Source organism: Electrophorus electricus, chromosome 6 (assembly GCF_041902795.1).
Source record: "Electrophorus electricus isolate QZ-2024a chromosome 6, ASM4190279v1, whole genome shotgun sequence".
Taxonomy (NCBI): domain Eukaryota; kingdom Metazoa; phylum Chordata; class Actinopteri; order Gymnotiformes; family Gymnotidae; genus Electrophorus; species Electrophorus electricus.
Genome location: NC_137502.1, coordinates 24,699,556 through 24,725,728, shown reverse-complemented (window position 1 = coordinate 24,725,728; position 26,173 = coordinate 24,699,556). Strand labels below are relative to the sequence as shown.

Sequence of the window (26,173 nt, the reverse complement as noted above, 5' to 3'; positions counted from 1 at the left end):
CAGCTTTAGCCATTAGGCCTGCCCACAGTGCTACTCTATAAACGAGGTCCTAAGTTGGAGACGTTTATGATGTTTACGATGTTCACGGCTTTCTCAGTGACAGGTTGCTTCATGTATTTGTTAGGGTAGAGCACATGAGTGTGAGAGAGCACAAGACCCTGAAAGACCCTCTCCCTGAAACAACAAAGTGGTAGAAGTTCACGTCTAGTTTGCAGAATCGGGTTGAGGTAAAAGAAATTAATTGGGATTTATGCCTTGTCAGTCAAACATTCTGCATCCAATCACATGCTGCATTTTTGGAATGCTAAAGAGCAATCGCAAGTTACTGATTCATAAGTGACGCTCCAGGGCATCTCCTCTCCTCACGTCGGGGAGGGGAAATTCAAGTTTCCATCTTTGGCTGTAAGAAATCTGGGGTCCTAACTATGAGGGATTTAAACCTTATTCACTGCCAGACAAAAGCCCCGAGATAAAATTGTGTGCTCAATTCAAGAGGCAAACAGACCTTTAATGAGTAATTACCAGCCTGTGCCCCCGCATTGCTCAGTAGTTGTGTGGGAGAGGACGGATGTCCTAAACCAAACGCCCAGCGCAAGGCAGAATGATGGGAAGCTGAAGAGACGTAAAAATTCCATTTCAGTTTTACTCGTCTTCTCCGACGGCTGTAAAAGAAAAGCATGCCACAGTCGTAGCGGATGTCGTATCGGTGCGCTGAGCTGCATCTCCACAGTCATGGCTGTGTGGCGCCCCGATTTTCAGGGTTTTAGCAGCTGGCAAAGGCATTCCTAGGCGAACAGAAAAGTTCCATGCCGTGCCTGTGAAACACCTCATAAAGTGGGGCTTGGACAGTTGCATCATGAGCAGGGCTCGACAGGTCAGGCCTGCTCAGGCCTGTGCACCCGTGTATCCGCCAGGTGACAGCACAAAGCCGACCAATTGTAAGGAAGCTCTACACAAGATATCACTACCACCACTGGGATAAAATCCACAACTCAGAAGTGGAAAAAAAAAGCAATTAAAGAAAGAACATAGTACCACAACGCCCGGATTCCGCCTGCACAGACCAGCTTGGGTACCTGATATGGCTCTCATATGGATCTACTCAAAAGTGCTTCAGAGCAGCGCAAATAGATTGGGATGCTTTTTTGCCCTCATGTATGATAAATCAGTTCTCTCAAAATGACCCCTAGGAACAACATGCTTTCCAAAACCGTTAGATTCACCTAATCTGGAGCCAGTTAATCGATCAGTGTACACAGTCTGACGTAGCAAGTGACTGACTGATGACTGACTGTGAAGCACCTCCTACCAAAACACCCACAGTGTTTTCTGGAGTGCTTGACACTGGTCAGAAAGAGACGGTATCTTCATTCAGAATCGCTGCAGTTGACTGGCCAAGTATGTGGTAGTGCTTCCAAACTGCGGTTTCAGCAGTATGAATGAAAGGGCTCCAAGGGCTCTAAGTTCTTTAGTGCTTGGTAGTGAATTCTGACATTTTGAGCAGCATCTGTACCAAGAGCACATGACGGGGGATTAAACCGGTGTGTGGAAAGCAGGTCAGATTAACATGTCTGAATTAAAAAAAAAACAAAAAAAACCCTTGTGATTTAAATCTTGTGATGTGATAAAACAAAGTATTTGCTATTAGCATAATTTCATTTATTGGAGAAGGCGAGGGAGAGAGGGACAGAGAGGGAGAGAGAGAGAGAGAGAGAGAGAGAGGGAGAGAGAGAGAGAGAGAGAGAGAGAGAGAGAGAGAGAGAGAATGGGGATGAGATTAACATTAGCTGGGTAATTCATCATTGCTACAGGAAGGCGGAGGCATTAATCAATGACCCAGCTAACAGGATGCCGCATAATAACTGTTACACAATAGTCATTAACAGCAGACCTCATTAAAATTCAGTTACAAGAAAACAATATTTCTGATAAACATAATTCATCATGGACAAATTTAAAAAGTAAAAAAAAAACAAAAAACATGTAGCATAAATGGTGTGACAAAGCGATAAAAACAAATAGATTCACTGAAGGATGGATGTGTGAATGTGTTATGACAAACAGAAATGGGATAGAAAAACATGGAAATCAGTGCAAGATGATGAAATAGTGATGTTTTTTCACATGATCGCTGTGAATGGCTGGTCTACCTCTGCTGTGTTTCACAGTTATATGCCTGTGTGCAGGGTTCTCAATGGGACTCAAAAAGATTAAATTGGTAACATTAAAATGTGAATTTAGTGAAGATCCAATAACACAAATAATCTAAAATTGCACCTTGATGAACGTTGCGAAGAACATGGTTATGCAAAATGACATTTTTACTGCCCCTCACTTTCACAATTTGGTACATTTGTTTTTGGTAATAGTTTTACTGTTTTTTTTTTTCTCCCTCAGTCATCATATGAAGATTTAATAAGCGTGAAGCTTCATTTAGTAAATAGAAAGAACAGACGGTGGAACCGTCATTTCAGAACAGAACTCTCATGCTAAGTAAATACACAGCACAAAAGCATAAAAGCTTCCCATAGCTGACTGGTTGGGTGGGACTACAGGGCTGGACAGTTTGGAACATTAAAAATACCGGAACTTTCTGGTGTCAGTCAAGAACCTGGATGTTCACCAATCAAATGAGGAAGCAGCGGAAACAACAACGTCACGTGGTACGTGCCCACAGAGCCAAAGGGACATTGGCACACTCCAGATAAACATGCATTATTCTGCATCTTATGCACAGCGATTTAAAGAGCGCAGGAATTCACACAGTAAAAAATAAATGTGTTTGCTCTGTGAGTGAAGTGTAAAATTTAAAGAACGATACCCATTTTTAAAGAAACAAAGAGCAAAGGCATGTAATTAAACAAATCATACACTATATTTTAAGTGCTATTTAACAGAAATAGGATGTAAAGTTCCAAAAACAGTTTATTACTGTTGTTAAATGTTTAATTTACTTTAATGTTTGTTATTGTAGTCAAATACTGTATCTCCTATGAATCTGCATTCGTAGATGTGTGTGCGCTATGCCAATCTTAAATTCATTTTGTGCTGCAGGGCTGAATTCTTTGGCAAGTCAGTCATACAACTGTTCTTAATTAAATTACTAGATCTTAGATTATGTAGAGAATTCAGCTATGTTGATAGATAAAGGCAAAAAGTCAATGATTTGTGAAAGCTCCGATGTATTATGTATTAGGCTAAACATTAAATGGTTTAATTTTGAAAGTAGCATGGTATTGTTTAAACTAGCAAAATCTGAAAAAAACCCAACATGATATTTATTGTAACGTATAAAGTTAACACAGCATATGCTGTATTTGAACTTTATTTTGTAGTGAATCTGAATATGGCTATGTTAGCAGTTAGGTCTCGGTAGCCACAGAAAAGACCCATTTTAAAATAACTTGATTCATAGCAGAGTCAGTGAAAACAAGCTATCCCAGTAGGCTTTCTAAGTTAGCCAGCATATGCTAGCTGGTTAGCAATGTGTTATGGGATATCACATGCACAGTCAGTTAGTAGGTTAAATGGTTCTATGAATAAGCAAGTCATTCAGCTAACATTACAATTTTTTTATTTTATAGTGGATGTTAAAGCAGAGTAAACAACGAATCGTAATCTCAGTGATTCAAAAATGACTCTTTGATACTACTGCTAACTGTAGTAAATGGTGCGTTTTAATGTGTCTGATTCTTTGCCTTTACTTCTCAATTTCCCTATGTTGTCTTTTCCAGCTCTCTCTCTCTCTCTCTCTCTCTCTCTCTCTCTCATCATCATCACATTGCTCCCTCTGTCTCCTATCTGGGTTTCCACTCTTCCAGAAGTCACTTCTGCTCTGTCTGCACCAGTCAGCTCTGATTCGTTGTCTTCATCCATATTTTCTTGCCTTCACTCTCTTCTGTCTAGGACCTGCTGGCTGGCACAGTTCTTGACCTACTCCCCCCAGAAGCTGTGATGTTCCCTCAGTAAATCCCACCGTCGGCTCTTTGCCGGTGCTAAAAGTTTGTTGCGGTGCGCAAGCCCTCCATGAGCTTTGTGCCGTTTCAAAACGGCTGCAATTTCACCTGCTTGCCACTCGTCTTCTCCAAACACCTCTGCAGCAGCCTTTTCCTGCTTTTTTCATTCGGCTTCTATTTTAGCATCTGCCACTTCGGCTGAATCAGCGGGTATATCTGATGTTTGCTACAATTTTTTCCTACCTTCTCCATATACTGCAGCATACAGTGCGACCGTGTTCTGTTCTGTAGCTTTTTCATTTCTTATATTCAATTCCACTGGAGCAGCATTTTATTTTTGTTCTTTTCTCCCATGACTCTAATCACTGTTTTCTGCTGCCAAGTCTTCATTTCCCACATTGCTTTTCTCTACAGAACTGTCAGCCGAATTCTCTGGAGTCCCTTCAGTAGTAACGGTTACTGAGTCTACACGCAGCCCCTGCATTTTGCTCCAACAGGGTGTTCTTGTCTTCAGCGTTCCCTGAGGTTTTGTCATGTGCCCACTGTGGTCAAAGCTTCCTAAGATTGGCCTGTTTATCCCGTGTTCCTGTTTCGTGTGGGATATCTGCCTTTCTGTTTAGTTCCGCCTGAGCTAGTTCAGTCAGGCTATCATTCCATGTCATTCAACCGCGGGCTTCTTTCATTCTCTTCAGTAATCCAGGCTCTTGATGTCATCACTTTAGTCTGTGGGAGGGTGAGCTGTTTCCTTTTTGCAGGCCAGCCGTTTGTTTTCCAACTTTGTTTTCCTAAATTGCTATTTTTTTCCATACTGGAATTTGGAGCTGGTGGTTTTGTCAACCTGGAGGATCCTGTCTAGGTCTTCCAACAGGCATGTTCTGGGTGTTTTTAGTTCTTCTGAGCCGTGAAGGCTGCTGACGTATCCACATTTTCCATATGGTGGTGGCTAGGGGAGTTTTCTGGCTGTCGGCTCTGTTTCGGTGAGGCTTGGACAGCATCTGTTTCATTCTTGTGGCGGTTTTCTCATCGCCGTATCTGTTGTGTCAAGGTAATCTTGATCAGCTCTTCATTCCCTCTGTCCAGCTACTTTCCTGCTGCTGTTACCTCCAGCATCAGGGTCAAGGGGTCTTGGTTTCCTCTGCCTTCTTGTGTCACTGCCAGCGTTCTTTACCTGGTAAGTTCAAACAAAAGCAGAGTCTCATACAAAATAATACCGGAAATGGCCCCACCACTCATCTTTTCTCCAACATACCTTCAACTTCATTCTTGACCAACTGGTCTCCCACGTCTAGTGCATATTTTTCATCCCGTCCCTCTTCGTCCTCCTTGTCTTTGTCCAGCTCAGTCTGTTGGGCCCTTCTTTGTTTTCTTCTCATTTTATGCTCAGGGTAGAAGAAGCTTTTGGCTGCTTTGGGCAGAACACTTTTGAACCTGTACACTCTGAGTTCAAAGGAGCAGGTACAGCCTGCAAGCGGTTCTTTGGTCAGCAGGTGTAATTGAGGTAAGGATTCTTCTATGGTTATGACAGGCAAGTTGTGAGAAGGTCAGAGGGTTACAGACATTAGGTATCTGGTCCGTATGGTGTCAGGCATTACCAGCCATGTGGTCTGGTCTGGCTGAGTCATGGAATCATGGCATGTGGGACTCACCACTTTTTTTGTGCTGTTGATTTGTTCTCACAGCACTGAAGATACGGGAGACTTTTCTCATGTGTAGTGCACGTTTATTGTGAATTTACAGTGGAAAATGTTTCTTTCATAAAGTTTTCGAGGGCTACTGCTTTCCCCTGAGATACTGATAAAAGGATTCGCAATGATTCCACCACTATGAAGTTCTTTCCCTCTGTGCACCTGTGGCCTTAACGTTTCAGCACCTTTCTTTACAAGGGGCTGTGTGTGTGTGTGTGTGTGTCTGTGTGTTTCTTTTTATTCAGTTGTGTAGTATTATAAATCAGTTTTGACGGTATAGTCAGGTGTCAGACATTCTGCTGGTATGGTGCATGTTTAAAATGCACATATTTGAGACGGCTCCTCAATGTCAATGTCTGCCTTCTTTTATTTTAGTATTCTCTTGGACTTCAAACTAAAAAAAATTATTATTCATAAACAGTGCCTCTTGGCTTTTTTTCAGTCTGAAAAAATGTGTATATATGCAGTGCAAATAAAGTGCTGAAAATCTTACATTTTATTTATGTAAGGAGAATATCACTAGTGTTTCTATGACCTGAAAAGTTTTATCAGTGCGCATGTTTTTAAACCGTAACCCTTTCTTTTTTCAAAGTGTGGATAAAGGCATATAATTTTAAAGGATTAATGATGAAAATTACAGCAGTTTCCACATTTATTTACTAACATCCACTTTCGAAAAAAGTGGTTAAGTAATCTAATTTTTTTGTGTTGAAAGTAGAAAAACTGTTAAATTACAGAATGAAGCAGTCATTTATGTAAATGTGTCTACTTTTATGTATTTTTACTCTTCATGAGAAAACATACTTTTATCATTAATTCACAGATTTCACTGCCGTACATTTTATTATGCTATTTATGTTTATGTTTTTTTATACAGTGTAGAAATATCTTATTTTATGACATTAATTGGACAAAACATCTCAGATATCCCTGAATCAAATACAACTGGATATTTAGGTTCCAGATTCCCAAACCATTTACACTATTTGCATATGATTAAAAAAAATATGCCTTAAGCAGCTTTTCTTAGCCGCTGTACAATATCAGTTACATACCACAGTGACACAGTTAAGATTCCGTACAGATTCCATACTTAAGATTCCAAAATTAATTCCATACAGACTGCAGAGTAACAGATGAGCTGTGGTTTGGCCGAGTCCGAGTGATTAATTAATGTATTATTAGTCTCACTAATCACAGAGGGATTACTGTTATGTAAAAACCTTGCCCAGTCCAGGCAGACTATCAGAAATGATGAAGCAGCATGACCTGAACCAGTGTGTTAGGAAGGGCCCTTAGCAGATGCAGCCTCGTCCCTCTTCAAGTGCTGTGACTGATCACCATTCAAAAATGAATAATGGCTTTGAAACTAGTGCCGCGCAAAGCCAGTTGAAAAGCCATTTCTGATTCAGACCCATCCAAGCAAACCAGAGCCCGATAAAAAATCCCTCTCCATCATCGGCTATATCTGCCTGACGAGTCTCTGGCCGTTCCCATTAAGATGCCTCTTTGTGCCCAAGTGTAGCATCAGCAAAAAGCCACATTCGGAGCAGGCATCTTCAGATAGTAGACCAACCTGAGAACTGCCGGAGGAACATCAGTTAGCAGCGTTCAAACGTTGCTAAGTTTGGCCAGGCTATTTTGAGCCCAGCTGCTTTGATGACGCTGTTTTGTTTTTTTGCTATCCGCTTCTCTCATAACAGGTTGGGACCCATCGTTAAGTATTTCCCCAAGGAGTGAGTTTGTCTTCATTAGGTAGGGAAAGCATGACAGCATGGCGGGTTTTCCGGAAGCTTCTCTGGTGCAGGTGTTGTCAGCAAAGTGTGACACTCTTTGTTGTGTCAGAAAAGGAATTGTCGCATCGTCCAAAATGGAGCTTTTCAATATGTTGCTAAAAGGATCGATACATTCAGGGTCAGTACAGCTTTCGGTCATATTCAGTAATATGACCTCCCTACACACCCAGGCTTCCATTTCCTGCACAGCCTCTAGAGATGCTTCCTGTCCTGTAGATATGTGGCTTGTCGCTGGTGTGATGACTTTGAGACCAATTCCTTAAACAGAAACCTATGACTTTAAAGATGTTACTGCAGTAGAATTAACGCTGGGAATTAACAACGAGAAATGATCACCTGTAGTGTATAGTCAATACGGGTGGAACTTCGCAGTATGCAAACAGGTATGCTGCACATGTTAACTTGCCATTTACTTATTATAAATAAACCGTGCGTACTCTTTTGTCCTTCTATAATGATCAGGGCATTCATTTTCAGAATCAGAAAACATGATGTCTACTGTAAAAGAGATATTTCCAGCATTTCCTTTCAAGATGTTTAATGGTTTACTTTTGGGGTGCACATCTGAAGCCAGAAGGCAACTTTTGAGAGCATTGCCAGCACTAGCCAGAACTGGAAGTACCATAATTATTCACAAAGGCATCATTGCTGTGTAGCTCGTTAGTGATACCTTTGACCTTATTCCATTACGGGTCTGGGCCAGAGAGACCTAACGAGCTACGACGTTGCTCTCCTGTGGCTGCCTACCTCAACCCTTCCCAATCCAATAGGCATCCACGTGGGATTCACTGGCTTAATCGCTAGTAAATTACCTGGGATGCCCTGCTTTGGAGACCGGGTGCCATAGCAACCCCAACCCGTAACCTGTTGCACCATAGTTGCACAATGAAAACCAGGACCCAAACTCACAAAACGGGGGTATAAAAAAGTACCAGGGCAAAAACTCGTGCAAGAGTCCATCAGGTCTGCCAACTCAGTATTAAATCAGTATTTAATCAGTATTATTTAATCAGTAAAATAGATAAATCTTAAAAACACTATTAACCTAAATGATCATTGGTTTTAGGGACTTGACACTGGTCTCCCATGACGTGACACTGTTATCATGTAATTAGTTGCTCTCTTTTAAAGCGTCTCAAATTGCCCTGAGGGTCATGCGTCATGTAAAGTGAGATGGTACAGTTGCGAAAAGTACAGATAACGTGCGAAAGCCTGACGGATTCTTTGATTACTGCTGAAACACATTTGACCAAACGCCACTCTGAGGCTGCGTGAAGAGCGCCTGTGTTCCTGAAGAGAACACATTTGACCAAATGCTGACCAAACATCACCCTGGGAATGATCCATCACCCTGAGAATAACGTCAGGAGATTGCTTCTGTCCTGGACAGTGTGTGCTCTCAGTGGGTTCATGGGAAGCATGGTGTCCAGACTGGCTCTCTGGAGAGAGCTCTGACGAGTCTCTGAAGGTCAAGAAGAAGAAAGAAAACCCTCTGTTTCCCCAGTGCTGAATTCTTACCTACAGTGTTCATTTAATAATGCTCAAGGCGGTGGTTTTGCTGTGTTAATGACCTGACTCACACTCCAGTAAGGCCCCTAAGGCTTTTTGGAGACCAACAGTGAAACCTGATTCCCCCCCCCCCCCACACACACATACCCAACATACAGAAGATACTGGATTGACAAGGAAGGGCTCATCTAGTTACCATGGTAACTTAACAGAATAAATAGAAGTCTATGGTAGCTGCAGAATTTGATTTACTGGTGTAATTAAGTTATAGTTTGCAGCTTGGATTATGCTTAATACTCGTGCGATTGAATTTAATTTTAGATCGGTCGAACAGCCACTGGATCAGCGCTGTTGCAAGCGTGATATGCCAGCTGCTAAATTCAAATCTCGCAGCAAATGAATTGACATAGTCACTGAAATCCATAAAGGCTGCAAGCCATTTCACGGCACCTACTAAAACCTTTTTGGCCAAGAGCCAATCAAGAGAACCCAGTTCTTCTGACCGCTCAACCAGGAAACCTGGCACCAGACCACGGCACCAGGCACCAGCGTGCCGTCAGACAGAGATGAAGGTGATGATGAGGAGAGGCAGCAGGCTGCAATGAGGAGCAGATGAGAGTCCTATAGTTGCATCTTGCTCCCGGCACATTTGCAGGACATGCCAGCAAAATCCAACATCGACTGGGCTCATCCTTCTGAGACCAAACTGTGGCATGCACTGGCTGCAATAGACCTGCGATGTGAATGGCAGGGTATAGCGATGCATTCACCAAAATCATGTACTCATTTTCCTGAAAATATCTCAGAGATGAAGCCAGTGTCCAAACTCACACCACACGTCCTGAATAATGTGATTCCTTCAAAAAGTGCAGGTATGAAAGTTACAAGCACTGGGTACATATCCTATTGGCAGTAAATCCAGGGAATATTCTGGACCAGGTTGGAGAGGTGCTCTTAGGAGGTACTATACCCAAAATAAGGCACAAACATTCTTTTGAAGATGACGACGATGCACAGGTTTGTTTAATTCATTCCAAAAAAGACAACAGAAATAACAGAAAAAAACCCCCATCAAAACAAACAGCTGATAAATGATACAGTAAAGGATTCGCTGGTATATAACAAGCAGCTAAGGTGTAACACAAACCTCTCTAAGTCCATGGACCTTTTATTAGTTGTTAGTGTTTAATACACATGAGAACTAGTATGTGGTGAAGAACTAAAGTCCCTGCCGGTCAGCTTATGTATCTGCAGTGCGTTCAGGTGTGCAGTCTAGACCCTGGAAGGAAGAGGGACTCGCGACTCCTGCTCTGTCTCCAGCACTGGCGGCAGGCCTGACTGAAGCGTCACCTTGTTAGCCGATCTGACCTGAGCCACGGTCGCCGTGACGGCCTGGAGTGCCTGCCCGCACACCCAGCACCGCTGCCTCCAACCATGCCATGGGGGGAGGGGGTCAGAGGGAACAACAGCAGGTGGCTATTTTTAATGAGGAATTTGTACCTCGCATTTCAGATTGCTGGTGCAAAACCTATACCTCCCTTCCCCATTTTCAATTACTACATCCTTGCAGAAAAAGCACACGTTCCTACACCCCAATATATATATATATAATTAAAAAAATCCTGTCTCACCCTTCCAGTGGGTGGTCATATCTTATTTCCACACACTCAGGCCTTCTACAAGAGGCCTGGGATTTTCAGCATAGTACTTCTTGCTGTTGCTAGGATTGTACTCTTCTGGACTGAGATTGAGGTCCTCATTCCTGGGATACGTCGCACCCACTCCTCCATCTTAGCCGTCACAGCCTGTCACTGCTATGACAACTTCGCTGTTAATCTTCGACATTTTCATATTCCTTCCATTCACTACAACCATTGCTATGTTTGTTTGGTTCGCCATTCCTTGCTTTGCCTGTGCGGATCTGGAAGTGCTGCTGGATCATAGATTTGCTGTGAATCGACCCTGCTTCAACTGACCTAGCGCTGCGCTCCTGATCAGGTGCCGCCGTGATCAGTGTGTCTGTGAGGAACCTTGGGCCTGCCTTCAATCCTGGTAGGACTGTCTGCTGTCTGTCAGTGGGACAAAGTGTAAAATCCACTATTAAGAAAAGACAAGGACAGAAAATGAAGGGGAACATTTGTATAAATTTAGCTGCACTGTGGACTAGCACTATGAAACTTTAAAACCAGATGTTCTCCATAGCAATGGAGACCAATATGCAATATTTAGAGCATAGACAGATGGAGTGGTTTAATTTAAACACACACACACACACACACACACACACACACACACACACACACACACACACACACACACACCCTCCCTGACTCCCTCACACTAAATAGTTTGCCATCCTTCATAATGTTCAGCAAGTGACAGGAGACATATACTCAAAGACACTCCTCTGATGTATTCTCAGACACTCCTCTGACATATACTCAAAGACACTCCTCTGATGTATACTCAAAGACACTCCTCTGATGTATACTCAAAGACACTCCTCTGACGTATTCTCAAAGACACTCCTCTGACATATACTCAAAGACACTGCTCTGACATATACTCAAAGACACTCCTCTGATGTATTCTCAAATACACTCCTGACGTACTCTCAGACACTACTCTGACATATTCTCAAAGACACTCCTCTGACGTATATTCAAAGACACTCCTCTGACATATTCTCAAAGACACTCCTCTGACACATACTCAAAGACACTCCTCTGATGTATTCTCAAATACACTCCTGACGTACTCTCAGACACTACTCTGACATATTCTCAAAGACACTCCTCTGACGTATATTCAAAGACACTACTCTGACATATTCTCAAAAATACTCCTCTGACGTATATTCAAAGACACTCCTCTGACATATTTTCAAAGACACTCCTCTGACGTATACTCAAAGACACTCCTCAAACATATACTCAGACACTCCTCTGATGTATTCTCAAAGACACTCCTCTGACATATACTCTAGGACACTCCTGTGATGTATTCTCAAAGACATTCCTGTAATGTATTCTCAAAGACACTCGTCTGACGTATACTCAAAGACACTCCTCGGATGTATTCTCAAAGACATTTCTCTGATGTATTCTCAAAGACACTCCTGTATCATATTCTCAAAGACACTCCTCTGACATATACTCAAAGACACTCCTCAGACATATACTCAGACACTCCTCTGACATATTCTCAAAGACACTCCTCTGACATATACTCAAGGACACTCCTCTGACATATACTCAAGGACACTCGTGATGTATTCTCAAAGACACTCCTCTGACGTATTCTCAAAGACATTCCTGTATCATATTCTCAAAGACACTCCTCTGACATTTACTCAAGGACACTCCTCTGACATATACTCAAGGACACTGCTTTGATGTATTCTCAGACACTCCTCTGACATATTCTCAAAGACATTCCTGTGACGTATATTCAAAGACATTTCTCTGACGTATACTTAAAGACACTTCTCTGACATATACTCAAAGACACTCCTCTGACATATACTCAGACACTCCTCTGACGTATTCTCAAAGACACTCCTCTGACATATACTCAGACACTCCTCTGACGTATTCTCAAAGACACTCCTCTGACGTATTCTCAGGTCTGGCACTGACAAAGCAAATGTAGTTTACTGCATCGTGTCACATGTATGGACCAATGGTTCATATTTCCTGCAGGCACCAGGACGCTGGAGCTTTGGCAAAAAAACAAATGATACTTCCTTGAATGTGACACCATGCCACCAAAAATATTTCACAACCTGCAGCTTTGTCCACAGTGTTACATTTAATTCACAGCAATGAAAATATGAAAATGGCTCAGCTTAATTCCTGCTGTGCATCCCACATAAACACACACTTGCACATTTGAAGGAACAAACACACTGAGACACACACATACTTGCACATTTGAAGGTGCAAACACACACACACACACACACACACACACACACACTCTGTTTATCAAACATGGGGGAGACAGCTTGGCCAATGCAGAGACCCCCTGGGCACACGCGGGCAAGCTTGGCACAATGCGGAGAGTCACATATGCCCAGGCCTCTGGCTTCACCCACGTCTCCAACCGCCACGGCTTCACCCACGGCTCCAACCGGCATGGCTTCCAGAGCAGCTGACTGCACACACGGTGCCATTATTCATACGGCTAACCAGTGATGACCGATCACCAGTCATCAATCCCGGCTGTTTGGGGTATAACAAAAATATTTGCGACACACAGAATGCAAAGAGATGACAGAGTGCATTGCAGGTGCTTCCCATTTCACATACTGACTGGCAAGTATGTTGAAGATGAAGATGTGAGCTGCATTACACAGACCGCATTTGATTTAGACATTGTGTACAAACCTTTAAACCTGGTGTCCAGACACACTACATAAAGAGAAACTGGACATTTCAGACAGAGGTCCTTCATCAGCTGTGCAAGCAAAACTGCCTCTGAATTAGTAGGAGGAGGAGCAGCAATTTGCATATACACACTTCAGGCCATTAGCAGGGGTCACCATCACGTGCAGGATTTACCAAGGCCTTGCCCAGTGTCCCACTGCTGTCCTGCATAGGTCCAAACCCCCCTCAGTGAGATCATCATCAAGAGTGGCTACGGATACCGGCTACGGATACCGGCTACGGAAACCGGCTACGGATACCGGCTACGGATACCGGCTACGGAAACCGGCTACGGAAACCGGCTACGGATACCGGCTACGGAGCGGAGCAACCATCAGCCCCCTCCTCTACATGGATGAAATCAAGCCTTATGCCAGACGTGAACGAGCCGTCCACTCACTAACCCATCTCACCAGGATATAATATGGATCTAACATATATATAAAACGGTGGGTCCAGAGCAGGAGTGGAGCTGAATTACCGAATGCTGGAGAGCAGGTGGTGGAGGACGCGGGCAGCTTGTCTGTCCACCAAATCCTTGCACGGCACTGCCTGACCTGGCCAACATGCTCATCTCTTTTAATCAAGGAGGGAGCCTAATTAACCAGTGATGCCAGGTGCTGTGCACAGAGCAAACACTGCACCTATAGTCACTGAGGCCCCTAGGGGGAGTCAGCTTAGCTGTCCTGCAGCTGTAGTACCGCAGAAGGAAATACTCTGGAAAAGGATTTCTGCGAACTCGACCACTTGTGCGATGTGAAATGCTATGTTTTGTGTAACGTGCCGGCCGCTGACCACTAACAGCGTAAGCAGACGAAGGTGCAGGTGCGCGAGGCCAAAGAGGGACGCCGTGCTCTTTGTTTGCTCGGTCAGCAGTGCCATTACTGATCTCAGGTCAGAGGCAGAAACAGACGCACCAGCAGGCTTTATGGGATGGGATCCAGTGGGATCGCACAAGGGCAGTAAAAGAGTCCATTCCACACTTAAACTGGCAGCATAAGAGAGAGAGAGAGAGGGAGAGAGAGAGAGAAAGAGAGAGAGGGAGAGAGAGAGAGAGAGAGAGAGAGAGAGAGAGAGAGAGAATCAAAAGGGGCAGGGAGGGAAGATGGCACTGGGAGAGGTGGACAGAGAAATGGAGTGAGTTAGCAGAAAAGATGAAAAACTGCAGAGGTGTGCGACGATTGAAGCCATGACACGTGCTGGAACCCGGACCATGCTGCTGAGCCAAGAAACGTCCGAACATCCAAAGACAAGAACCGTCGTTAAAAAACAAGAACGCTCGACTGTGAATCCTCGGCTTCAAAGCTGACAGAGACCCAAAATTTCAGCGCAGCCTTTTATAGAGCTGTAAGGAGAGTAAAAGGACGCGAGTGGATGTTTACGTTCAACGACAAATACACTGGGAGCTTCACATGACAATCACAGACCGACATTCATCAGCCCGTCTTCCTCTGTAATAACGGCCCGGTGTTTTCAAACGGTGTCTATAAAAATTGAGATAGTAATGTTGTCCATGCATTATTCGGAGAGCTTTTGCGTTATCGAGCCCCTTGGATCTCTGCGCTTTGGAGTGCACTTTGCTTACTGCACTGGGAACTCAAGACATGTGGCAGGGAATCTGTGCAAGGAGGCCAGTGCCCCACCACGCGGCTTGCACGGCTCCAGTCTCCCCGGCACTGAGTCAACGCCATCAAAGGCACATTATTACAGCACGGTTTAAAGCAAGGCTCATACACTACAGCAGCCCGGAGGAAACCACGACGCACAAAGCAGTTTCTGTCTCCTCCCAGAACAGTTTAAATCTCGACTGATTGCATGCTGCACTAGTACTGCGTAATATCAACAATACAAGCATACAGAAAAAATGTCAATTTCCAGTCATGTAAAACAGATGTTCATGGTAATGATATGCTCTTGGTGTCTTTTTCCCTTCCGTTCCCAATCCAGTGAAAAGCACACGACATGGAAACACAGCCGCCCACACCAGAAGGCAGCTCACACTTATGGAAAACTCACTAATGGCTAGCTAACCCCACGGGGCCACTTCTTACGACGCCACGTGCTTTGTGCTGGTCGTCAGCACACATGGGGACACTTGGAAGAAGCGTGATAACAGGTTTTTTTTTTTTTTAAACACTCCGATCCAAATTAGCTAAGCCAAGTTTATTACCATGTTTTCTTGGTTCTGTTCAAGGTTGTGGAAATACCTTTCAGGGTCAAAAGTTTAAAGCTGGCCAGAGTTCTTTCCATGATTAAAATGTCAGAGGGTGCAAGTCTAGTGAGTGGATTACTTCTTGTTAATCACTCATGCCTGAAGAATGTGCATGAAGAACCTCCAAGCCAAAACGCGGGGGCTCTACTCAGAGGCGTGTTCTAGCCATGTTAAACATCATGTCATGGGTACATTTGGTTTCTACAAGGGGATTAATACATGACCACACACACACACACACACACACACACACACACACACACACTGAACGTGCGAGACAGGTACCACTGCTGTCAGACCTGCATGTTACCACGGCAGCACATTTCTTACTCATCTGAAATTGTAACGCCCCTGCAGGTGGTGGAGCACCATTGGTTTAAGGTGCCCCCAGGAGGCGGGCTCAGATAAACACGCAGCCAATCAGCCGGAGTAATGTCTGCAGACGGAGGTGCATTTTGAAAACTCGCCCCATGTGGGTACACAGTTATGAACGAGGCCATTACAGATGAAACGTTCCAGTAAACTGTCTTTACCTGTGCTCCACACAAGACAAATAGTTCATTCATTAACTCTCTGCTCCAGAGTGTTCTTTTACCCAGAAAGCTCAGTCAGTCTGGTAGAGCTGGCCAGTCTGGGCTTGAACCCACAGGGCTAATGAACATTTCTAACACAATACACCAGAAACCTCATTCTCGTCTGAGAGAAACAGTGGGGGAAGTAAGTGCCCCTCCTGCAGAGTAACCCCTTTAACATAGTTTCAAGTTCTCTCCTTTCCCCTGCTAATACACCACTCGGTATGAACCAGAAAAAGCAGGAGAGAGATTAGACACAGACAAAGATAGCAAACAGACACCCAGACAGACAAAGACAGAGAAAGGCATACCAGAATGGAGCCAAAGAGAAACATTAAGGAAAGATGAGAGAGAGAGAGAGCGATGGAAGGAAATATTGTCCTAGGATTCTCTCGGGCCCCCCAAGAGCCACCGTCGTCCTCTGCAGCTGGCTGAAGGTTGCCGGCGAGGGATGCGTGTCTGCTGTGGTCCGCTGTGCTGCCCTGCCGATAACAGTCCTGTCTGGGCCCAGCCGCTGGAGTCCCCTGCCAACAGTCCTGTCTGGGCCCAGCCGCTGGAGTCCCCTGCCAACAGTCCTGTCTGGGCCCAGCACACGCGAGACATTTACGGCGCACGCAGGTCAGCGGAGCTTCGGAGTGCAGAGCACCGGTGTGTAATTGTGGACCGTCAGTCGGTTAAATATAGACCCTGGATGTAATCTCACTGATGATGCAATGGGCCAGCTAACTTATGCCTGTCTGAGAGTGCTGGTTCCTTACAGTGTGATACATGTTCACTCATTCTGTCTCTCATACGCGTTAAAGCACACACACACACACACACACGCACACACACACACACACACACACACACACACACACACACAGGCACATGTGCATGCTCTTCACTTCAACCATGCAGCAATCACCATGCAAAAACAAACAGACATGATTAAAGCATCTTTCAACCATAAACGCACACATCTCTCTCACACACATTAAAACACACACACGGGCATACACACACATATGCAAAGTGACACACATAAACAGGTTCACTGGTAGTGTAAAGAGTTGGTGTTACCTGGCGTGGGGGCACTCGCGGTGTGATGATGATGAAGGGGATGATGAAGCTCCGTTTAAGCATCACGACATCACTGCCATCTGCTCTGTGCACAGAGAGCGCGAGGAGAGCCACGGACTCTCTCCTCCTCTTCTCTCCTCTCCTCCTCCACGCTATGCTCCTTCGCTCCAAACTGCTCCTTACTCTTTACCTCTTCTCCTTCAGCCTTTCCTTCCTAAGGCTTTCTCCCTTTATTTCTGGCTTGTCTGCTCCCTTGTTCTTGCCCTCTCTCTGCTCCTCCCTCCCTCTCTCTCTCTCTCTCTCTCTCTCTCTCTCTCTCTCCCTCTCTCGCTCGCTCATCCAGTGTGTGGAGCTCTTGTTCTGGACTCAGATCCCTGCTTGAAGATGCTTACTTTTGACCTCCACCTGGGCTCTTGCTCTGAGTCTCACTTCGGTGGTGAAGCAGTTCGCACACACGCACGCACGCACGCACGCACGCACAGACACACACACACGCACGCACACACACACACGTGCACACGCTCGCTCCTCCCGGGTGCTCACTTTCCCCCCCTTGCTGCATACAGCAGAACACTCCTTGCCTCCTTTCTCAGCTGTGTGTGTGTGTGTGTGTGTGTATGTATATACAGCACAGGGATGTGTACACGTGCACACAATATGCATAAGAACGTACACCGTATGTGTTGTTCTGCGTGTGTTTACACTGACCATGTTTCTGCGAGATTGTAGCTGTGTGAGACTCATCGTACTGCTGTAGTGAAGTGAGCTTTATAGCACAGGGAGCTGTATATGGTGTCACGCTGGGAGTTTCTTTTTTTTTTAATTTGTCGCCCCCACACCCAGCTGGATATCACGCGCTCAGACAGATACAAAGACCTCTCCAGGACTGCAGTTCCCAGCAGAAAAAAACAGTGTGGATGCCGACAACGTGCCCGGGGAGCTTGCTCAGCTGAGACAATGTGGTCCTTCAAGCAGAACAGAGAGAAAGATGATGGACAGTGTGAGTTTTTGTGAGGGGTCGGCAATATGACGATACATTATTGTCATCGTGATATCGATACGCTAAACATAGCATATTTTGACAAAACAGGACACAACAGTACTATGTCCAACTGCCCATTTCATTAAAACAACAACTATAGAAAGCCGATGAGTGAGAAACAGTGGTGTCACACAATTACAAATTACACTTACAAATTACACAAATTACAAACGAATAATAACAACATGCTAATTAACTTATACTAATATAAACTGAGTATCTACTTAGATATTGGTCTGTTATTTCAGCACTGTATTTTATTACTTCTGTTTTGCTGGCACTGTGTCCAATTTAATCGCCGAGGTCAGAAAAAATAAATATATCGTTTCATGAAAATGTTTTTAAATGTCACGAGATTACATTTTTCCTTGTTTTAAGAGTATATGTACCGAAGGCAGTCATGATCTGCTATTCATAACAAAAACAGGGTTATACTCAGAGAGAGAGATATATATGACCATACAGATGCAGAGTTTATTTTGACATTATTAGATTACATATTGCAACATTATAGGACATGTGGTTATGGGAAACGCAGGTCCGGATTGCACAGTGGAGGGATCATCTAAAGACCTTTATTTCACCTTTTGAACATGGTCCCACTACAGGCACTGCACCGGTTTTGGATGCCATGGTAGATTATGCACGCATACACAGAATGTGGGAGAGATAAGACCAGGATGGCTTTGAAACTAATTATTCTTTCAGTAGGAAAGGACAGGGGAGTGAAAGCAAGACAGAGAAAGTGAGAGTTTACAGTGTGCGAAAGAGGAGAGATAGATAGATAGATAGAGAGAGAGAGAGAGAGAGAGAGAGAGAGAGAGAGAGAGAGAGAGAGAGAGAGAGAGAAAGAGAGAGAGAGAGCGAGAGAGAGAGAAAGAGAGAGAGAGAGAGCAGAGATTATCACCACATCCATTTCTCAAAGATCGATATATTTGAGAGTAAGGCTTCATTGTGAGATATTTTAAGATAATAGCAAACTTCTACAATATCTACACATGCGTCCTTTGTGTAAGAGTCAAGCATGCTTGAAAGGACTCATTCTCAGTAAGGTGGTTTAATACAACGACATAACATATGAGGAATAATAATCTAATTCTAATGTAACTGTTAGAAGAATCAAAGTATGATGTCCTGTTATTGGCTATAATAAAAAACGGGCAAAACCCTTTTATACACCCTGATGCGCTACAAAGGTAGCTGCAAACACGCTTTTGGAGAGAACAATAGAAAGGCAAACTGTATAAATAACGCACAAAAGTAGTTCGTGCATTTCACCGGCACCTGTTTTTTGGAAACTCAGCACACTGGGCCGTCCCCGTGGACTGCAACAGTACGGAGCTGTGACAGATGTGTTCCCCTGTGACAACACCCCCCCGGGAACTCACACCTCCGTTATCCTGCACAACCTCACGCTGATCCTCTGCAAAACCCTGCGGAATATACATACGCCGTGCACGGCGGGATGTCCAGAGGACATTAAGTTCTTGCTGTGGCGGGAAGTCTCATTACGCAAACGACTGCCGTATTACGATATGTGTGCGTGTAACGGGGAGCGACCGTGAGGTGGAGGCATTCGCTGAGAAGAGCGAGATTGATTAGGGGCGAATACAAACTCAAGGTCGATATCACAGTTCAGGGTCGGAGAGCCAACACGGAGAGTCTGGGAATACATTGTAAAACACAACAGACAACAAGCCAGCTTAAATGAACGAGGTGTGGACTAACAAATATCTCTCTCTCACACACACACACACACACACACACACAAAAGAGGCATGGAATCACAGTGACCAGCGGCGAGACTGCACAAGCGCAGGGTATGAATACACAGTGTAACAAGCATTAAACAAGACACAGGTGATACAAATTAAAGGTGGAGAAACTTAAATGAGGGGCAGAATAACGAGGAAGCAAAGCAAAACAAAGTCACGAGACAAGGTAACCATGATGATGGGCTGCTAAGAGGGGCCAATCGTGACAGGGTGAGAAAAAAGCTTTGGGGATGAATGTAAACAAAGCTGTCAGGAATTACAGTGATCTTATTTTTATTCTGTCCCCATAATGCAAGAAGTAAGAGCTCAAAAATGAAGTCTGGAGAAATCTATAATTAAAGCATGTGTAATGTCACCTGGATTAAGTGCACATGCTTTGCTTTCTAAATTCCAATAAAGACACTTTGAGAGTCATCACTCGTGGTATACGTCACTTCCACCAGCAAACTGGCTAGCCAACATAACACAAAGATAGACAGACTCACTTATTTATTAGAATACTTACTGCGCAAAGATAATGCTGTCACCAAAAGTCTACCAAAAGTTATTCTGAGTGTGGTTGCTATGGAAACTAAACATTAGAAATTCGGTTTCCATGGACTCGCCAGTAGATGAGCTCAAAACGGAATGCACTCGAGGTTCAAAGGTCGGGAGCCAACAGTAAGTAATTATAGTATTCAGCGAGACTGGAGGCTGTTTGAAATGTTCAACTTCTTCCCCACACTTTTAAAACATATTCATGTAATTAGCGTTTCCATTTTCCATGACTGCATAATGATCAGACTGTAAAGAAAAACATTGGGGGTGTCCCCCCTTTGATTATGTAGCTGTTGTGAACACAGGCAATTTCAGCCTACGTAAGGAGAATAATTATTCATCTTTTTCCTGACATACAATCATATCGTTTGTGAAAGCATGTGCTCAGGGGACGAACAGCGGCGTTTTATACCCTTCACAATGGGGAACGGGACTGTGAACGGGAACGTTACTTTCCACCACTGTTGAGTAGAAAGAGGAGCAGTAGAAAGTAGAAAGACAGAAACAGTGCTCTCATCTGTTAGAATGTTTCATGCTGATCAGCACAAACCTGCATTTGGCTAATGAAGAGGTTTACTGAGAGGAGGCTGAAGGGCATGCTACACCGCATGGCACCGAAAGGTTGTCTTCACCCCAGGGCAAATACACACAGTATCATCATCTCCCCAGATGAATAACAGGGGGCAGGGCCAGAATCGAGAGCCCCTCCCCTTCCACCCCTCGACTCACTTTATTGGCCGAGGCTTCCTTGTTGATGGAGCCCATTCCTCTGTTTCTTTCTGACATGGAGGTCGGTGGAGGTGGGGGGTGGGGGGGTCGCCATGCCAACGACTGCTTTTTTGAACAGGCTCTGAGCGTGCTTCGGCTGCTTAAGTGCAGGAAGAAATAGAAACAAACAAACAAAGGTCATGTTAACCTGACCTCCCATGTCACCTGCACCTATTTTTACCCACAGGCACTCTCACAGGCCCGCCTTGTGACCTGTTGTGGTTTGAAGGCCCCGAAAGAAGCAGTGACATAAGTGCAATAATGAAAAACCTCCCGTGTAAATATGCCTGTAAAGGTTATTGCCTCCTGAGCTGAACGTGATAGGTTCATATGCATGGATCTAGAATCAGTTTTTTGTCTTTCATGTCCTCGTGGACACAGTGCATATGGATGAGACCCAGTCATGCCTAGGAGGACCTGAGGGGCCAGTGATTACAGGAACGTAACTGTGACAGCATCCATATCTCTCCATATTTACATTTACATTTACGGCATTTAGCAGACATTCTTATCCAGAGCGACTTACAAAAGTGATTAGTCATCTACTCACAGAATACACCCTGGTACAGTACAATAGGTTAGAGTCCAACATACCAATGAAATAGAATACTGTAGAAATACAGGGATCACTGCTGATGCCTAGGAGAACAAAATACATAAGGTCTATCTTAAACAATGATAAATACAATAAACAATAAGTACTAGAGTTTGTTAGTCAATATCAGTGTAATAAACAAAACCCTACAATAAGTATTAGTTTCAGTGAGACAACATAGAAGCAGGGTCAGTGGTCATTTAAATATTCCACGAATAGATGGGTCTTCAGTCTGCGTTTGAAGACTGCAACGGACTCTGCTGTCCAGACAGCAAGCGGAAGTTCATTCCACCATTTGGGAGCCAGGACAGAGAATAGTCTCCATGCTTGTCTTCCATGAGAACTGAAGCACAGTATTTCAAGCCGGGCCGTACTTGAGGTTCGAAGTACTCGAGGTACGGATCGGGCTTTGGCCGTTGACCTCATGCATGGAGGGGCTGGACCATTTTTGGCTTTGTAGGTGAGCATCAAGGTTATAAATCTGATGTGGGCAGCTACTGGGAGCCAATGAAGGGAGCGCAGCAGCGGAGTGACGTGTGAACTTCAGAAGATCGAAGACCAGACATGCTGCTGTATATGCCCTTTAATTAAAAGCTCCCGGAAGACATTGTACACATATGGATCCTAACTAGCAAATAAAGTTGAAATAAAATAAAAGTTTAATTGAAATTAGAGTAAGAGTAAACTTACCTATAATTTGCCACATAATCTGAATGATAATTATCTTCATTTTCACCACACCCCCACGCCAAGTTTGGATATACATACATTAGAGCTACGATACTACTCGGGTTGATGGTGTTATATGTATTTCACACACTGCGAGACAGGGAGATGCTGCTAAACTGTTTGACGATTCCTGACAGCCCTCCCCTGTGAAGCTGCTGGTGTGTGTGTGTGTGGGGGGGGGGCATGCTCCTCTGTTTCTGGAACATAGTGGTGATGTAGATCAAAACGGGAAGTGTACAGCACTACAGCACGGTATGCTTACAGCCCCAAACCACCAATACATCACATTACGTTTTAATACAGCCTCCGTGATGAATTAGAGAAAGCCTGGGCACCATGAATCAATCCTGCAGCCCACTGGGTGGATTACGGAGCCTGCTGAGGAGGTGAATCAATCACGATACAGTGGAGTGCTCCTACTCCTCTCCGTCACCCCCCACCACACACACCAGAGGCACACATGGTGAAGGGTAACAGCGTGCAGGGATCGGTGTGGGTCCATTCAGTCTGGGGCAACACCGTGCGCTGGGTTGCCGCTGCTATTGGCGTATACAAGGCTGCCTGAATTATTCATCGCGTTGGCCTGTTGTCTTGCAAATGAAACTTTGTTCGATATAACACCAGGGAAACACATGCACGGTGCACGCTGTGTGCAGTATTAGCATATCGAATGCATAATTTTCAATCTGCCATTTTTGCGATTGAGATTAGCAATAATGCCTTGCAGCTTTTGTGAATCGGCCTTATGCAAAGATGCTCCGACATCCGAGGCATTTCGTGGCAATTTTGTCCATTAATTAGCTCTCGAGATTCATCAGCCAGATTACTTTTAGAGGGCCTGCCTTAGCACGCACATTCAATTACTGTTGCCTAATATCTCTCTGACTGCTACAATCTTGTTACTGCATGTCGGTGGACTTAATTACAGGGCACCAAGGTATGACAATGCAATCAGGGGCAGTGAGTAAACATGCCGTGAGGTAGCGTGCCTCTGCTCCAAGATCAACATTGCTCTTCCTAGCTTTGATGCATTGTGCGACGCTCGATGCACATCACCAAGGGCACTATGATGGAACCAGTCACTCAGCCTGGACTCTCTGAGCTCCCAGACTCTGCTTCCCATCATCTGCTCTCCACCATTAGAGACCTTAATAACAGGGCCCCCAGCGGCTTTCTACAGAGCAGGGACTCTATCGATCTGGAAGCAAGAAGTAAGGCAGGAAAAAAATCAAATGATGAACAATATGGAATACACTGGAAAGTTACACTCAGATGTTTCAGACACTGTTTCCAATAAATGTTTCAGAGTCTCTCTGCTGAGAATGTATGGTGCTTTGTTGGAAAATTATTTTATGAAGAAAATAATGACTCTGGCTTGTAAATATTTCAATAGCTTCTTAATTACAGTACTTAAACATGTCAGCGATATGTGTGGGTTTGGTAACTGGGGGAGACGCCCGCAAGCAGTTTACTAAAATACTAAAATAATGACTGTTCGCTCCGATTATATACCAGACACAAATTCCGCAATAGGAGAAAGTACAAGATGCCTCATTGGATAAACTCCTCACCCACGGATCACAGATCAGCGGCTGTCACTCCTCTGCTACCAGTCACCGGATGAGTGCGCTTTCAAAAAATGAACTGCTTGTTGATGAGAAAAGTTGGGATAAAATGGCCCCAAAGCAACGGCAGTAATAAAGACTAAACCAGAGCAGGTGACAACTGGGTGGAGTTTCCATGTTCTCCCCGTGTCTGCGTGGGTTTCCTCCGGGGGTTCCGGTTTCCTCCCACAGTCCAAAAACATGGAGGTTAGGTTGACAGGATGAATGTAACCTATGTGTAAGTATATATTTGTGTGTGTGTGTGTGTGTGTGTGTGTGTGTGTGTGTGTGTGTGTGTGTCCAGTGGTGGGTGGTGCTCTGTCCTGCGTGTAAGTATATATGTGTGTGTGTGTGTGTGTGTGTGTGTGTGTGTGTCCAGTGGTGGGTGGTGCTCTGTCCTGCGTGTAAGTATATATATGTGTGTGTGTGTGTGTGTGTGTGTGTGTGTGTGTGTGTGTGTGTGTGTGTGTGTGTCCAGTGGTGGGTGGTGCTCTGTCCTGCGTGTAAGTATATATGTGTGTGTGTGTGTGTGTGTGTGTGTGTGTGTGTGTGTGTGTGTGTGTCCAGTGGTGGGTGGTGCTCTGTCCTGCGTGTAAGTATATATGTGTGTGTGTGTGTGTGTGTCCAGTGGTGGGTGGTGCTCTGTCCTGCGTGTAAGTATATATGTGTGTGTGTGTGTGTGTGTGTGTGTGTGTGTGTGTGTGTGTGTGTGTGTGTGTCCAGTGGTGGGTGGTGCTCTGTCCTGCGTGTAAGTATATATATGTGTGTGTGTGTGTGTGTGTGTGTGTGTGTGTGTGTGTGTGTGTGTGTGTGTCCAGTGGTGGGTGGTGCTCTGTCCTGCGTGTAAGTATATATGTGTGTGTGTGTGTGTGTGTGTGTGTGTGTGTGTGTGTGTGTGTGTGTGTGTGTGTGTGTGTGTCCAGTGGTGGGTGGTGCTCTGTCCTGCATGTAAGTATATATGTGTGTGTGTGTGTGTGTGTCCAGTGGTGGGTGGTGCTCTGTCCTGCGTGTAAGTATATATTTGTGTGTGTGTGTGTGTGTCCAGTGGTGGGTGGTGCTCTGTCCTGCGTGTAAGTATATATGTGTGTGTGTGTGTGTGTGTCCAGTGGTGGGTGGTGCTCTGTCCTGTGTGTAAGTATATATATATGTGTGTGTGTGTGTGTGTGTGTGTGTGTCCAGTGGTGGTTGGTGCTCTGTCCTGCATGTAAGTATATATTTGTGTGTGTGTGTGTGTGTGTGTGTGTCCAGTGGTGGGTGGTGCTCTGTTCTGCGTGTAAGTATATATTTGTGTGTGTGTGTGTGTGTGTGTGTGTGTGTGTGTGTGTGTGTCCAGTGGTGGGTGGTGCTCTGTCCTGCGTGTAAGTATATATTTGTGTGTGTGTGTGTGTGTGTGTGTGTGTGTGTGTGTGTGTGTCCAGTGGTGGGTGGTGCTCTGTCCTGCGTGTAAGTATATATGTGTGTGTGTGTGTGTGTGTGTGTGTGTGTGTCCAGTGGTGGGTGGTGCTCTGTCCTGCGTGTAAGTATATATGTGTGTGTGTGTGTGTGTGTGTGTGTGTGTGTGTGTGTGTGTGTGTGTGTGTGTGTGTGTCCAGTGGTGGGTGGTGCTCTGTCCTGCGTGTAAGTATATATGTGTGTGTGTGTGTGTGTCCAGTGGTGGGTGGTGCTCTGTCCTGCGTGTAAGTATATATTTGTGTGTGTGTGTGTGTGTCCAGTGGTGGGTGGTGCTCTGTCCTGCGTGTAAGTATATATTTGTGTGTGTGTGTGTGTCCAGTGGTGGGTGGTGCTCTGTCCTGTGTGTAAGTATATATTTGTGTGTGTGTGTGTGTGTGTGTGTGTGTGTGGGTGTGTGTGGGTGTGTCCAGTGGTGGGTGGTGCTCTGTCCTGCGTGTAAGTATATATGTGTG

The 26,173-nt window shown here is 44.7% G+C and overlaps 1 protein-coding gene across 9 annotated transcripts in view; it reads right to left on the bottom strand.

Moving 5' to 3' along the window:
* gramd1bb (GRAM domain containing 1Bb) overlaps positions 1–26,173 on the bottom strand; it is a 113,997-nt gene that overhangs the window by 79,290 nt on the left and 8,534 nt on the right. For 6 of the 9 annotated variants that reach the window (XM_035524989.2, XM_035524990.2, XM_035524993.2 and 3 more), the window contains exon 1: positions 17,220–17,461. The exons of 1 other annotated variant lie outside the window; for it this stretch is intronic. The gene's annotated coding sequence lies outside the window, so the exon portion shown is untranslated. Of the gene's footprint in view, positions 1–17,219; positions 17,464–26,173 lie in introns of those variants that run through there. 2 more of the 9 variants (XM_081716067.1, XM_081716078.1) reach the window with 2 other exon arrangements.